Source organism: Arachis hypogaea, chromosome 2 (assembly GCF_003086295.3).
Source record: "Arachis hypogaea cultivar Tifrunner chromosome 2, arahy.Tifrunner.gnm2.J5K5, whole genome shotgun sequence".
NCBI lineage: Eukaryota > Viridiplantae > Streptophyta > Magnoliopsida > Fabales > Fabaceae > Arachis > Arachis hypogaea.
This window is the reverse complement of record NC_092037.1, coordinates 51525796-51535337: the sequence shown is the minus strand read 5'-3', so window position 1 is coordinate 51535337 and position 9542 is coordinate 51525796. Positions and strand designations below refer to the sequence as shown.

Below are 9542 nucleotides of genomic sequence, written 5' to 3'. Positions count from 1 at the left end.
TACGATTGAAACTATTTGAGACTTTGAATTGTTTATAATTTTAATAGGTTGTTGAGTGATATAATGTGATTTTTATATTTTTAATGAGATTAAACATTATAAACGAATTAATCAACTTAGTATATAATTTTAAAAATAATAATTAATTTATTTTGTGTAATTTTTACGTACAAAAATAATTTGTTATTTATTTATCAGTTATAATATTAAATGGAAAAAAATAACATACTAAGAAATACCTCTCTAAAATTTGTTACTTATTAAACACATCACACATGACGTTAAATTAAGTTACTTGCTTTTTTAGGCAATGCTCTAAGATTTTATGAAAAAGGAAGATTTTAACTCGGAAGATTAATAAATTAGGGTGTGAATGTTTTCTCTATGTTTAAATGTTATAAATGCTTAAAAAAATATTTGTTAAATAAAAAAGGAAAAGATAATTCACCTGAAAGGAGATAATTTTTTATTTTATTTTGTATAGTATAATTTGTGTACTAATTAACTAATTCTCTTGCCTTTCATGAGTATTGTCGAAGTCTGATCAAATCAATTTTTCTTCAAAACAGAAAAATCAACACAAGACACCACAATTTAGATAATTACAAATCTTAATATAATAGAATTGGCTAACATAATGAGCAAAAACATATATGTCAAAAACGCTCATTACTATAAAACAAAGTCTTTGTTGAAAAATTATAAAAGAACTCAAATTGATAAGTAATATCTCAATGAACTTTGCCTTAATATATAAAATCCCTGCAATCCTATAAATTGAGTAAAAAAAAAATTTTTGAAAACCTTAGGCAGTAGTAGCAGCAGCTCCACGGAATCCTTGGTGCAACCTTTGTACCTGATTAGAAGTAATAACAATAACCTTTAAAGTCATACCCTATCCTCCATAATAAAAAAATCACACATAATTTTTCCCAAACTAATAATAATCATCAATGACAATAACATTAGTAATGGTAGTTAAAACAAAAAAAATTGTTCAATAAAAAAAATAAAAATAGAAATTTAATCCCCGAAAAAAATTACCTTCTACCCCTATTGCTGTAACCTTAGAGCTAATAGCTTGTCTTGCCTGCATCTTTTTTTTTAAATAAGAAATCACGCACTAAACCTATCAGAGACATGAGGTCAGTAGCAGTTACAAAGGCTTAAAGTAGAACATAAACACACTACTATCTTGCTAAATAGACCAACAACTTAAAAAAATTACTATTCTAAATCAAGCAAAGAAGATAAAAACCATCCTATAATAATAATCAAGACCACAATAAGACAAAGTATATGTACATATTTCATCCACTCCTCAAATCATTATATTATTGAATTTTAAATTTTCCTCTCTTGCGCTCTTCTTTATTCGACACCCAAGTTTGGTTCCAATACTTTATCTCCCATTTCAAAACCTGTGTATTTATCTCCCACTGCTGCTTATACCTCGCTGGAATCGGTGCCGCAATCCATGACTTTAAGCATTCCTTAGCTCATCTACAATGCAGACCCATATTATATAGTACATCGCCCCAAAGACTCAATGCTACATCACAACTAAAGAAAAGATGGCGTACATTCTCTGGCTCTTTACCACACATTAGACATTTATAGAGGCTGGCGAAATCCCACAGCTACATAAGTTGTATTTAGTGTTACAATTTTTTCATTAAAACAAACCAGTTTAATAGCTCAATGATGAGCGGATAATTTATACGCTTTTTGGCATTGTTTTTATATAGTTTTTAGTAAGTTTAAGCTACTTTTAGGGATGTTTTCATTAGTTTTTATGTTAAATTCACATTTCTGGACTTTACTATGAGTTTGTGTGTTTTTCTGTGATTTCAGGTAAATTCTGGCTGAAATTTAGGGACTTGAGCAAAACTCTTAAGAAGGCTGACAAAAGGACTGCTGATGCTGTTGGAATCTGACCTCCCTGCACTCGAAATGGATTTTCTGGAGCTACAGAACTCCAATTGGCGCGCTCTCAACGGCGTTGAAAAGTAGACATCCAGGGCTTTCCAGCAATATATAATAGTCCATGCTTTATTCGAAGATTGACGACGTAACTTGGCGTTGAACGCCAAGTTCATGCTGATGTCTGGAGTTAAACGCCAGAAAAACGTCATGATCCGGAGTTGAACGCCCAAAACACGTCATAACTCGAAGTTCAACTCCAAGAGAAGCCTTAGCTCGTGGATTGATCAAGCTCAGCCCAAACATACACCAAGTGGGCCCCGGAAGTGAATTTATGCATCAAATACTTACTCATGTAAACCCTAGGAGCTAGTTTATTATAAATAGAACATTTATCTATTGTATTAGAAATCTTTTGACAGTTTAATCTCTTGAATATTCGGTCACTTGATCATGGAGAGGGCTGGCCATTCGGCCATGCCTGAACCCTTTGCTTATATATTTTCAACGGTGGAGTTTCTGCACACCATAGATTAAGGGTGTGGAGCTCTGCTGTACCTCAAGTATTAATGCAATTCTATTTTCTTTTATTCAAATCTCTCTTATTCTTATTCCAAGATATTCATTCGCACCCAAGAACATGATGAGTGTAATGATGAAAGTGACGATCATTATCATTCTCACTTATGAACGCACGTGATTGACAACCACTTCCGTTCTACATGCAACCGAGCATGAATGTGTATCTCTTAGATTCCCCAACAGAATCTTCGTGGTATAAGCTAGATAGATGGCGGCATTTATGAGGATCCGGAAAGTCTCACCTTGTCTGTGGTATTCCGAGTAGGATCCTGGGAATCCGGAAGGTCTCACCTTGTCTGTGGTATTCCGAGTAGGATTCCGGTAATGAATGATTGTGACGTACTTCAAACTTGCAAGTGCTGGGCGTTAGTGACAGACGTAAAAGAATCAAGGGATTCTATTCCAGTAGGCGCAGGAACCAACCAGTGATTAGCCGTGCTGTGACAGAGTGCGTGAGCGTAGTTTTCACTGCAAGGATGGGATGTAGCCACCAACCATGGGTGATGCCTCCAGACGATTAGCCGTGCGAGTGACAGCCGCATAGGATCATTTTCCCGAGAGGATTGAAAGTAGCCACCGCTGATGGTGAACCCCTATACACAGCTTGCCATGGAAAGGAGTAAGAAGGATTGAGTTGAAGCAGTAGGAAAGCAGGCGTCCTTGAGCCATACAGTATCTCCATACATTTATCTGAAATTTCCACCAATGAATCTGCATAAGTATTCTATCCCTTTTATTATTTCTTCTTTTTATTATTAATTTTCGAAACCATAAATCAATTTAATCTGCCTAACTGAGATTTACAAGGTGACCATAGCTTGCTTCATACCAACAATCTCTGTGGGATCGACCCTTACTCACGTAAGGTTTATTACTTGGACGACCCAGTACACTTGCTGGTTAGTTGAACGGAGTTGTGAAAAGAAAAAGCTTCTCTAACAATGCCTGGAATTATTATTGATCACAATTTCGTCCACCAAGTTTTTGGCGCCGTTGCCGGGGATTGTTCGAGTATGGACAACTGACGGTTCATCTTGTTGCTCAGATTAAGTAATTTTCTTTTCAAAAATCTTTTTCAAAATTTTTCTTTTATTTTTCGTTTTTCTAACCATGTTTTTCGAAAAAATTAATAAAAATACAAAAAAATTAGAAAATCATAAAAATCAAAAATATTTTGTGTTTCTTGTTTGAGTCTTGAGTCAAATTTTAAGTTTGGTGTCAATTGCATGCTTTTAAAAATTTTTTCTTGCAATTTTCGAAAATCTCATGCATTCATAGTGTTCTTCATGATCTTCAAGTTGTTCTTGACAAGTCTTCTTGTTTGATCTTGATGATTTCTTGTTTTGTGTCTTTTCTTGTTTTTCATGTGCATCTTTGCATTCATATTATTCATGCATTAAAGATTTCTAAGTTTGGTGTCTTACATGTTTTCTTTGCATTAAAATTTTTTTCAAAAATTATGTTCTTGATGTTCATCATGATATTCAAAGTGTTCTTGGTGTTCATCTTGACATTCATAGCATTCTTGCATGCATTCATTGTTTTGATCTAAAAATTTCATGCATTGAATATTTTTGTTGTTTTTCTCTTTCATAATTGAAAATTCAAAAAAATCAAAAAAATATCTTTTCCTTATTTTCCTCCAAATTTTCGAAATTTTGGATTGACTTGGTCAAAAATTTTCAAAATTAGTTGTTTCTCACAAGTCAAGTCAAAATTTCAATTTTAAAAATCTTATCTTTTCAAAATCTTTTTCAAAAATCATATCTTTTTCATTTTTTTTATAATTTTCGAAATTTTCAAAAATCTTTTTCAAAATATTTTCAAAATCTTTTTTTTTATCTTTATATCAAATTTTCGAAAATTAGCTAACAATTAATATGATTGGTTCAAAAATTTGAAGTTTGTTACTTTCTTGTTAAGAAAGGTTCAATCTTTAAGTTCTAGAATCTTATCTTGTAGTTTCTTGTTAGTTGAGTCTTTTTAAAAATTAAATCTTTTTCAAAATATCTTTTTATTAAAATTTTTATCTTATCTTTTTATCTTTTATCTTATCCTCTTATCTTTTTCAAAATTTGATTTCAAATCTTTTTCAATCAACTAACTAACTTTTTGTTTGTTTCTTATCTTTTTCAAAACCACCTAACTACTTTTCCCTCTCTAATTTTCGAAAATTCTCCCTCTCTTTTTCAAAAATTCTTTTTGTTTTAAATTTTAATTTTAATTATATTTTGTCTTTGATTTTCGAAAATTACTAACCTCTTTTTCAAAAATTATTTTCGAAATCTTCCTTCTCTTTTCTTCTTCTATTTAATTATTTAATTACTAACACTTCTCTTCACCTCTCTTCATCCAAAAATCCGAATCCCCATCTCCATTCTTCTAACCCCTTTCTTCTTCTACTAACATAAGGGAATCTCTATACTGTGACATAGAGGATTCCTCTTTCTTTTCTTGTTTTCTTCTCTTTCATATGAGCAGGAACAGGGAAAAAGGCACTCTTGTTGAAGTTGATCCAGAACCTGAAAGGACTCTGAAGAGACAATTAAGAGAAACTAAATTACAACAATCCAGAAACAACCTTTCAGAAATTTTCGAACAAGAGAAAGACATGGCAGCCGAAAATAATAATAATAATAATAATGCAAGGAGAATGCTTGGTGACTTCACAAAGCCAACATCCAAGTTTGATGGAAGAAGCATCTCCATTCCTGCCATTGGAGCCAATAACTTTGAGCTTAAGCCTCAACTAGTTGCATTAATGCAACAAAACTGCAAGTTTTATGGACTTCCATCTGAAGATCCTTATCAGTTTTTAACTGAGTTCTTGCAGATCTGTGAGACTGTAAAGACAAATGGAGTTAATCCTGAAGTCTATAGACTCATGCTTTTCCCTTTTGCTGTAAGAGACAGAGCTAGAATATGGTTGGATTCACAACCTAAGGATAGCCTGGACTCCTGGGATAAGCTGATTACTGCCTTCTTAGATAAATTCTTTCCTCCTCAAAAGCTGAGCAAGCTAAGAGTGGATGTTCAAACCTTCAAACAAAAAGATGGTGAATCCCTCTATGAAGCTTGGGAAAGATACAAGCAGTTGACCAAAAGATGTCCATCTGACATGTTTTCAGAATGGACCCTATTAGATATATTCTATTATGGTCTCTCTGAATTTTCGAAAATGTCATTGGACTATTCTGCAGGTGGATCTATTCACCTGAAGAAAACGCCTGAAGAGGCTCAAGAACTCATTGACATGGTTGCAAACAACCAGTTCATGTATACCTCTGAGAGGAATTCCGTGAATAATGGGATGCCTCAGAAGAAAGGAGTTCTTGAAATTGATGCTCTGAATGCCATATTGGCTCAGAACAAAATGTTGACTCAACAGGTCAACATGATCTCTCAAAATCTAAATGGATTGCAACATGCATCCAACAGTACTAGAGAGGCAGCTTCTGAAGAAGCTTATGATCCTGAAAACCCTGCCATGGCAGAGGTTAATTACATGGGTGAACCTTATGGAAACACCTATAATCCATCATGGAGAAATCACCCAAATTTCTCCTGGAAGGATCAACAAAAGCCTCAACAAGGCTTTAACAATGGTGGACGCAATAGGCTGAGCAATAGTAAGCCATATCCATCATCTTCTCAGCAACAGACAGAGAATTCAGAACAAAACACTTCTAATTTAGCCAATATTGTCTCTGATCTGTCAAAAGCCACTTTCAGTTTCATGAATGAAACAAGATCCTCCATTAGAAATTTGGAGGCACAAGTGGGCCAGCTGAGTAAGAAAGTCATTGAAACTCCTCCCAATATTCTCCCAAGCAATACAGAAGAGAATCCAAAAGGAGAGTGCAAGGCCATTGATTTGATCAAAGTGGCCGAATGCACTAGGGAGAAGGAGGACGAAAATCCTAGAGAGGAAGACCTCCTGGGACGTCCTTCAAGCAAGAAGGAGTTTCCTATTAAGGATCCAGAGGAATCTGAGGCTCATATAGAGACCATAGAGATTCCATTAAATTTCCTTCTGCCATTCATGAGCTCTGAAGACTATTCTTCCTCTGAAGAGGATGAAGATGTGACTGGAGAGCAAGTTGCTCAATATTTAGGAGCTATCATGAAGCTGAATGCCAAGCTGTTTGGTAATGAGACTTGGGAAAGTGAACCCCCCTTGCTCATTAGTGAACTAGATACTTGGATTCAGAAAACTCTACCTCAAAAGAAACAAGATCCTGGCAAGTTTCTAATACCTTGTACCATAGGCACCATGAGCTTTGAAAAAGCTCTATGTGATCTGGGGTCAGGGATAAATCTTATGCCACTCTCTGTAATGGAGAAGCTGGGGATTATTGAGGTACAACCTGCCTTGTTCTCATTGCAATTGGCAGACAAGTCATTGAGACAAGCCTATGGAATAGTAGAGGACGTGCTAGTAAAGGTTGAAGGCCTTTACATCCCTGCTGATTTCATAATCCTAGACACTAGGAAGGAAGATGATGAATGCATCATCCTAGGAAGACCTTTCCTAGCCACAGCAGAAGCTGTGATAGATGTCAACAGAGGAGAATTAGTCCTTCAATTAAATGGGGACTACCTTGTGTTTAAGGCACATGGCCATCCCTCTGTGACAAAAGAGAGTAAGCAGGAAGAGCTTCTCTCAGTTCAGAGTCAAGAAGAGCCCACACAGTCAAACTCTAAGTTTGGTGTTGTGAAGCCATAACCAAACTCTAAGTTTGGTGTTCAGATCCCATATCCAAACTCTAAGTTTGGTGTTGGGACTACACACTAAAATTGACCTGATCACCTTGTGGCTCCATGAGAGCCACTGTCAAGCTATTGACATTAAAGAAGCGCTTGTTGGGAGGCAACCCAAGTTTATTTATCTAATTTTTATTTTATTGTTATTTTGTGTTTTATTAGGTACATGATCATGAGGAGTCACGAAAAAAATCAAAAAAATTAAAAACAGAGTAAAAAACAGAAGAAAAAATTTTTTTCACCCTGGAGGTAACGCAGACTGGCGTTCAACGCCAGTAAGATGCATCTGACTGGCGTTCAACGCCAGAACAGAGCACCATTCTGGCGCTGAACGCCAGAAACAAGCAACATCCTGGCACTGAATGCCAGGAATGTGCCTGGAGGAGACAAGCTGGCGTTAAACGCCAGCAACAAGCATGAAACTGGCGTTCAACGCCAGAAACATGCATTACATGGGCGTTGAACGCCCAGAACGTGCACCAATGGGCGTTTGAACGCCAGAATGATGCACGAAGGCATTTTACATGCCTATATGGTGAAGGAATGGTATTTCTTTTCACCCTAGGATCTGTGGACCCCACAGGATCACCTCAGGATCTGTGGACCCCACAGGATCCCCACCTACCATATTCCCACCTTTTCTTTTAATCCTAATCACACTCTCCTAATCCAAATCTCATTTCACTCTTTCCCACATCACACTTCCCAAAAGCCTTCACCAATCACTTCAATTCCTCTTCCCAATTACCCCATTCACCATTCACATCAACCCTCTCTTCCCCATAAACCCCACCTACCTTCATAAAATTCAAATTCAATTTCCCACCCATTCCCACCCAAATTGGCCGAACTCCCACCCTCCCCTCTCCCTATAAATACCCTTCCATTCTACTTCATTTTCACACAACACAACCCCTTCTTCCCCCACATAGTCGAACCTACTTCTTTCCCCTTCTACCATCTTCTTCTTCTTCTTCTTCTACTCTTCTTTTCTTTCTTGCTCGAGGGCGAGCAAAATTTTAAGTTTGGTGTGGTAAAAGCATAAGTTTTTTGTTTTTCCATTACCATCAATGGCACCTAAGGCCGGAGTATCCTCTAAAAAAGGGAAAGGGAAGACAAAAGCTTCCACCTCCGAGTCATGGGAGAAGGAGAGATTCATCTCCAAGAGCCATCAAGACCACTTCTATGATGTTGTGGCAAAGAAAAAGGTGATCCCCAAGGTCCCTTTCAAGCTCAAAAAGAATGAGTATCCGGAAATCCGACATGAAATTCAAAGAAGAGGGTGGGAAGTCTTAACCAACCCCATGCAACAAGTCGGAATATTGATGGTTCAAGAGTTCTATGCCAATGCATGGATCACTAGGAACCATGATCAAAGTATGAACCCGAATCCAAAGAACTATCTCACAATGGTTCGGGGGAAATACTTAGATTTTAGTCCGGAAAATGTGAGGTTGGCGTTTCACTTGCCTATGATGCAAGGAGATGAACGCCCCTACACTAGAAGGGTCAACTTTAATCAAAGGTTGGACCAAGTCCTTATGGACATATGTGTGGAAGGAGCTCAATGGAGAATAGACTCCAAAGGCAAGCCAGTTCAACTAAGAAGACTGGATCTCAAGCCTGTGGCTAGAGGATGGTTGGAGTTCATCCAAAGATCCATCATTCCTACTAGCAACCGATCTGAAGTTACTGTGGATCAGGCCATCATGATCCATAGCATCATGATTGGAGAGGAAGTAGAAGTTCATGAGGTCATCTCCAATGAACTCTACAAAATAGCCGACAAGTCCTCACCCATGGCACGGCTAGCCTTCCCTCACCTTATTTGCCATCTATGTTACTCAGCTGGAGTTATCATAAATGGAGATGTCTCCATTGAAGAAGACAATCCCATCACCAAGAAAAGGATGGAGCAAGCAAGAGAAGCTCCTCACGGCCCTCAAGAAATGCATGAGGAAGCTCACCATCAAGAAATTCCTGAGATGCCTCAAGGAATGCACTTTCCTCCCAACAACTATTGGGAGCAACTCAATACCTCCTTAGAAGATTTGAGCCATAATGTGGAACAATTAAGGGTGGAACATCATGAGCACTCCATCATTCTCCAAGAAATAAGAGAAGATCAAAGAGCAATGAGGGAGGAGCAACAAAGGCAAGGAAGGGACATAGAAGAACTTAAGGACATTGTTGGACCTTCAAGAAGAAGACGCCACTAAAGGTGGATTCATTCCTTGTTCTTTATTTCTTTCTATTTTCGGTTTTTAGTATTA

The 9542-nt window shown here is 36.9% G+C and overlaps 1 non-coding gene across 1 annotated transcript; it reads right to left on the bottom strand.

The window, feature by feature from the left end:
* Positions 1 to 5521: 5521 nt before the first annotated feature.
* LOC112762956 (small nucleolar RNA R71) lies at positions 5522 to 5625 on the bottom strand. The gene has a single exon (XR_003182792.1). It is a non-coding gene; the product is annotated as a small nucleolar RNA R71 (small nucleolar RNA).
* Between the last annotated feature and the right edge of the window lie 3917 nt (positions 5626 to 9542).